The sequence below is a fragment of the Tiliqua scincoides genome, chromosome 4 (assembly GCF_035046505.1).
Source record: "Tiliqua scincoides isolate rTilSci1 chromosome 4, rTilSci1.hap2, whole genome shotgun sequence".
Lineage (NCBI taxonomy): Eukaryota > Metazoa > Chordata > Lepidosauria > Squamata > Scincidae > Tiliqua > Tiliqua scincoides.
The window spans coordinates 106,779,701-106,787,293 of NC_089824.1; positions in this window are offsets into that span (position 1 = coordinate 106,779,701).

Here is a 7,593-nt window from a genome sequence, read left to right on the forward strand (position 1 = left end):
GTGTTGGCCTGTGTAATCAGTCCAAAAGTCCAGAATGTCACTAGCCAGTCCCTTGGTTTGTTAGAATCATGGGTCGGTCTGTAAGTCAATAGCCTGTAAGTCAGTTAGCTAGAAGGTCAGTCCAAAACGCAGAGCTGTAAGTCAGTCCGTGAGTTAGAAGTTCAGTATGTTAGCCACAAAGTCAGTCCATTCAGTTAGCTAGCAAGCAAGCAAGTCTCCTTTCCTTTCCCTCCTCCACCCTCTCTCCACTACAACCCACATGCCCTTCCTGCCACAGGTGCTCCTTATATCGCTAGGGACCTCATTGCCTTTAGTGGCTGCAGCTGTGCAGCACACCCTCTCAAAGCCCAGGCCTTATCCCTTAAAGGGGCCACTGCTGACACCACATCCTATCTCCTCCCCAGATCTTCCGCAATTCCAATACACCAACCCGCTCCTCAGTCGTAAGCACTATTTCATTTTTCCCATTTTCTGGCTCCTTATGATTTAAATGTCTGTAGATATAGATACAGGATGTCCTCATCCAAAAGTAATGGGAACTGAGAAATTGACTTGGTTAGTGATCCATGGTTAGCAGGAACTTGTTTTCCTTAAGAAATAATGGGCTAATCTCCAAATGGAACCAGAGTTGGGGGGACACGGACCACCAAAAACTAATCTGGAACACTTTTAAAAATATGACTATGAATTAACATACAAATGATTTTTATTCTAAAACCCTTAAAGAATATGCTTTGATATGTTATGCATGATGTAGGACACAAACTTATTCACTCATGGAAATTAGGTTTAAGCAGAGGGGGGACAGCCATAAAACCAGGGGGGGTTCATCAGCCATCTGTTTGCAACTGGGCAGGAGGTCTGGTCTAGAGGGTAGAGCCTCCATTAGCCCAAAGATAACATCTGAAGGTGGCCAGTTCAAGGCCACCACTGCTCTGTGAATGGTGAGAGCTTGAAGCAGCTGACAAGCTGAGTTGAGTTATTCCACCTGCTCTTTGGTGTGAGTGAAGAAGCACCTTGGTTGCCCTTCAAGTGAGAGATGAGGGAGCTGCTTGTCAGTCAGCGTGAGGCAACTGGGGGCCAGAAGTGACACCAGACCTTGAAAGATCCATCTGAAATGTGTGATGGAAAGACAGAGCTTTTCTGTTATTGTAAAAATCTCCTCAGGGGGTTTAGAGATAGCCTGCCTAAGTGAACTGCCTTGAATAAAGTCAGAGGAGTAATCCGAGGAGTAATGACCAGAAAGGTGGTATATAAATACCAGTATTATTATTATTATTATTTTATTATCTGTTCATCACTTCCCTTTACAGATTCAGATTCCATAATCTCAACATTTTTTTCTACGGTAGAAATACTTGCCTGAGGTTCTGGTTCCCTGGCTTGCTTGGATGAACTGAAAAATGAATGAGAATCATTTGTTTTCCTTTATGCAATTTTTCATTGAAATTGTATGTTGGCAACCTTCAGTCTCGAAAGACTATGGTATCGGCGAAAGTCGAAAGACTACGGTATGCTCTGAATGGTGGTTCTGGCACAGCGTTTAGTGTGGCTGAAAAGGCCGATTCAGGAGTGACAATCCCTTCCATACTGGGAGCAAGTGCAGTCTGTCCCTGGTGTGTCTCCCTGGCTATGGGCCTTCCTTCTTTGCCTCATTGCCTCAGTCTGTTGGCCAAGTGTCTCTTCAAACTGGGAAAGGCCACCTGTTGAGGTCCACTCCTAAGGCCTTCAGATCCCTCTTGCAGATGTCCTTGTATCACAGCTGTGGTCTACCTGTAGGGCGTTTTTCCTTGCATGAGTTCTCCATAGAGGAGATCCTTTGGGATCCGGCCATCATCCATTCTCACGACATGACCGAGCCAATGCAGACGTCTCTGTTTCAGCAGTGCATACATGCTAGGGATTCCAGCTCATTCCAGGACTGTGTTGTTTGGAACTTTGTCCTGCCAGGTGATGCTGAGGATGCGTCGGAGGCAGCGCATGTGGAAAGCGTTCAGTTTCCTCTCCTGTTGTGAGCGAAGAGTCCATGACTTGCTGCAGTACAGAAGTGTACTCAGGACGCAAGCTGAAATTGTATAAGCAGAGTAAAGTAGGAATGCCACACAACAGTCACTAGGTGGCAGCAGAGAGCTTGAATTCAGGGTCCTGATGCTGTACACTGAACTGCACTGTATTTTTGCAGGTTGTCTGTCCTCCAGTGGCTTCTGTTGCTGCTGTTTGCCTCATCAGAGATGCTGGAGACAGCTTGCCTGAGGATTCTCAGATAAGTGCAAGGAATTTTTACAATTTCCCTCCAATAAATTGAACTTGTGTAAAGAGATGGAGAAAACTAAGGCCCTCTGTACTACTTGCTCATCCAAAACAACACTTGAAATCCATTAGGCACTTTTCAGCACAGGCATAGCTGTGTCAGTGGGGCATGTGGTGCATCCTGCATTTGGGGGGCAGTCACAAAGGCCTTCTCAAGGTATGGCAATGTTTGTTCCCTTACCCATAAGCTGCATTGTCCTTATGTCGGTGCTGGAAAGTGGGTTAGGATTGCGCCCTTAGAGAATACAAAGCTAAAATAATGTGAAAAGTCTTTCAGTGGCTTTATACTTGGTCTCTATCTCATTTTACCTGGGCCACCAGGCTCCCCTTGTATTTTTCATGGGTGCAGGTGGACTGTCCTTCCAGGGCTCTGGCTGGGAGACCCACAGTGGCTGGAGGAAAAGAAAAAGCGCCTCCAGCTGGGAATTTGCTTTGGCTGGAATGACATCACCTGTCAGATATGGTGTCAGCTATCTGGTCACTCCATCCCATCTTCTTGAAACCAGTTGAACCAGTTTTTCAACCAGGCCTTAGCTGCTCCAAACCGAATCTGTATTTCCTTCAGGGCTGTCTGGCAGCTTTAACAGAGAAGCTACAGAGGAAGGGGTGATGATGCCCCAAACTGTGAAAGCACACAGAGATACACAGGGAACACAGGCAGAAAATACAATATCAAATGTGTACACACTTGATCCTGGCTTTTATTATTTTTACTAGGCAATTTAAATCTTTTTTTCCCTTTTAACCCTTTCCTGAGAGTTTGCTTTTTCCTGAGCTTTTTAACATTACAAGGTAGTTTAAACCTTTTTTTCTTTGGTTGCATCCAATTCCTTGTTCTCATCTCCTTCAACACTGCTCACTTTTGTTAGTAAAGGTGTTAATTTGCAATGGATGATGAGGGATTCCACTGCACAGGAGAAAGCTCAGACTGTATGAGACTTATCTATTGTATCAGCCCTCTTCCCCCCCCCAAATGTTGATTAGATTTTTTCCCCCTATTTCTTGCACCACATCTGGTTATGTAAAACATTTGTTCATTCTCAATTGTGTTGGAGCTAGATGTACCAGGCAACCAACAAGACCCATTGACTTTGAATAGCCTTGCTATGATAGCAGTGTTTGTTTCTGCAGGATAAAATAAATGTGATCTCAGAGGATTTTATTTACTTAATAAAATAACCAATTTTTCAAAGTCTGTCTTCTGCCTTAGCACATTTCCTTTGGCTAACCAACCTAACAGATATCTTACCTACAGATATTTGGACCAAAAATTCCAAATACTTTATTTTTTATCTTGCAAAATTAGTTTCAGAGTTTCTAATCGGATCATTACATCTATATATTTCACATTTTCTCCATCTGTTAAAGATACCTAACCTCCTCAAAAGATTAAATTCTATATCTTCTACTACAGACACTATAGTGATTTTGCCAGAAGAGGGCTTAGATCTAGACCTGTCTTAATCAAGACATACTGTATATTGTTCAGTAGGATTAATATTTATTATTTTTGTCATATAGACTGCAATTCTAACCTCACTTTCCTGGGAGTAAGTCCCATTAAATACAATAGGACTTACTTCTGAGTAGACCTGGTTAGGATTGTGCCCATAGTCACACAGAGATGACTAACAGTGCAACTGAAGTTTAAATTGGCAACATCTAAGCCAGGGGCTTCCAAACTATGGCCTGTGTGCCGGATCCAGCATACTAAGAAAAGGCTCTCAGGAACAACACAGTGGTGCCTTATTGTTTCTGCCCTGCTGCCTCCCATCATCACACCTGATCATATAGAAACTCACGCCGGGCAGCCGCTTCCCCCAGGAAGTCCGGGTGCAGAGCTTTCTGGGGCAATTAGCAGTGGAAGTAGCTGCCCAGTTCAAGTTTTCTACAAACATCAGGCGCAAAGATGGGATGAGATGGGGCAGAATGGTAAGGCTTTGCCACCACCATGCCACGCCAAGAGGCTTTTCTTGGTCACTGTGGGCCTTACTTTGGAGGCCCCTGATCTAAGCAATCAGACCATCTATTATTACGTTTATTTTTAATTTCCTTTTGTTGCCTTAGCTAATATTTTGCACCAAGCCTTATGTTGATTTTCTTCCATTCTTACTGGCATGAAATGCCAAGCCAGCTGTTTCATGAGACATGGTGAAGTAGTCACCTCTCATTGTAAATGAGCAGATTCTGCCACTTAGGCCCAAATCCTAACCCACTTCCCAGCACTGTGCCAATGGGATGTGTGCTTCATCCTGCAGTTGGGGGGCACTCACAGAGGCCTCCTCAAGGTAAGGGAATGTTTGTTTCCTTACCTAGCAGCTGCATTGCCCTTGCTGGAAAGTGGGTTAGGATTGCACCCTTAGAATCATAAAGTTGGGAGGGTCATCTAGTCTACTGCATGTAGCAGGAAATCCTCCTAGAAGAGCATCTCCAGCAGTTGCTGTTGACTCTGCTTGAAAATCTCCAGTGAGGAAGAATCCACCACCTCCCTCGGCAATCTGTTCCACTGCTAAACCACTCTTACAATCAAGAATTTCTTCCTTTTTTATTTTTTATTTTTATTAACACACAAAACATATACCCATATACAAACATATAACATACATTTAGGAGTGCTAAATACCACATACCATTACTAATTAATCATACTATATCTCCTAATCTACTCACTCATCTATTTCTACCTCTCATTGATTTATCCATTTATTTATATAATATACAATAAATTTTCCCTAATGCCCTATACTATATTTTCTAAATATTCACTTTCTACCAAGCATAAACTAAATTCAATTGCTCATTAATATTAAAACAAAATAATCTAATTACCAAAATTATCACCTCAGCTATTTCAACTCCAAGCTAATTACACTTTTTTTCTTTGATATAATAACCACATATAAAACAATTCTTCCAAACATTTACATTTCCAGCTATTTTTTTAATACATTCTAATTCATATTTATCAATTTCATACGTATTTTTTTTCTTCTTCAAATAAATTTGGACCATTGTTATTAGCTGAATAAATCCTCCAATTTTCTTTAACCCTCAGATTACCCCTCAGGGTTCTTTTTCTTTCTTACTTTCCATTTTTTCTCCTGTAATATCTTTAATTTATCTCTATAACAATCTGATAAATCCACACTTTCTTATATAGGGTGTGTTCATTCTTCCAGTTAACTGGGATATATTTTCTCCTTGTTCCAACAAATTTTGTGATTTGTGCACTCCTGTTACTCTGTCCATCTTATCTTTCTTGATCTCCATCAGCGCCTCTTCTTCGTCCTGTTGACCATCCTGATTTTCCTCCTTGTCCACTTTTTCACTCCCTTGTTTATCTTCTGCTTGTTTCTTCACATCTTCCAATTGTTCCTTACATACATCTATCTGTTGGGAAAGAGTTTCCAGACTGGCTTGAATCTGTGAGGACCAATTCAGCTGTTGTTGCTCCATAACAAACAATCTCTCCGTATTAATCAAGATTTTCTGTATCCACATTTCTGGAACAGAGTCCATTTTGCAATTTCTCTCTAGTCCACTAGATGTCCACAACATATTATTCTCCTCACTTCCACCACGCCATTACTACTCTGTCATCCGCATTCCTTACATACCTCTTGCAGATAACAGTCCAGTGTGGTTAACGGAGAGAAAAACAAAATGAAAGAAAACAGTCTCACCGTCTCTGGTGCAGAGAAAACAAAGCTCTTTCAAATCTAATTATATTTATATCTAATTATGTCCAAGAATAATTCTGGATTTTAGTTCACACCCAAGTTATGGTTGTAATTATAATCCACCACCAATTTACTCCATGACAGAGAAAAAGAGCACTTTCAACCTCCTTAAAAAGTTTCTCGTTAATGCCTCCAATATATCCAGGGCTTTTAGCCAAATCAGTCAATCAGAGGCAGGGACAATATTAACACTTGCTTATCTTAAATTTCCAGCTTAAACTTTACACTTCATACTTTTTTTTCCCTCCATAAAGGAAAATGCTGGCATGGAGCCAGCAGCTTGATTGCAGATCACTGCACCTCCCCCAATACTGTCACAAATGGTTAGATTCCTCTGAGAAGAAAGTTCCCCCCCACCCGATCGGGTTTTCAGTTTCCTAGATACCTGCACCAATGAAGACCTTGTCTCTCCTAACAAAGATCTTCAGGTCCTCTTCAGACCTACAGTATTTGGGGGAAAACAAACTGTCTCCCAGGAGCTCCTGGAAACATGTCTGTTCGTCCACTGTTGGCTCCTCCTCCGTCAAGAATTTCTTCCTGATGTCCAACCAGAATCTCCTCTCTTGCAGTCTGTACCCATTCACCACCAGGGAGCTGCTGCCCCACATCACCACTTAACATCTGCCTACTGCTGTCTCTACCTGATGCCATTGGCCAGCAAGTTGGTGCCCTACCTCTATTGCCTGCCTGTGTTGCTGCAGAGTTCAGAGCACCCATGCACACTGCTGCTGGCAAGCTGACTGTGTATGAGTGGAGGTGGCAACAACAATGCGACATGGACAATCAAGTTTAACCAGGTCCAGTCTATCAAAGGGATATCCATTACAAATTGCAATACAATAAAATAACAGCAGCACAAAACAATACCAATAGGAATTAAGCACAACTACATAGAAAAAGCCAGGCAAAACAGAAAAGTGAAACCCTTAGTTTCTGCTGGAAAAGTTGAAAATTATCCTGGGGGGTTGTTTTTCAGAATTTTTCTGATTTTTTCCAGGGCTTTACATCCCTAGCAGGATGTTAAGCAAAGAAAGAGGGAGGTGGTAGCTGGGCAAGGTGTAAAAGCCCCCCGAGCCTGCAGTTTATAAGAGTATAGGAAAAATTATCTATGCTGACAAGCATTATAAGATGCTACACAGTCATTTATGGCAGCACCCAGGGCTTCTGGAATGAAGAAGAGACAATAATGTCTGTTCCCCATTTACAAAAAATATAAGTTCTACTAATTAATCTGTTCCATCCCCATCACCCCAATTCAAGAGTGATTGAATTGCTGGGGGAAAGAAGTGCCAATATAAGTGCCCAGTTCTATCCCACTTTCCAGCACTGATGCAACCACAGCAATAGGATATGCACTGCAGCCTGTGGTTTGTGAACAGTCATGCTGGCCTTGTCAAGCTAAGGGAATACCGTAATTGTTCCTTTACTTCAGGGCTGCATTGCGGCTGCATCGGCGCTGGAATGTTGGATAGGATTGCGCCCTGAGTCAGGAGCACTTTGAGCTATGTAAATGGTATAGGTAGAGGTTTTCGAAAATGGTGTT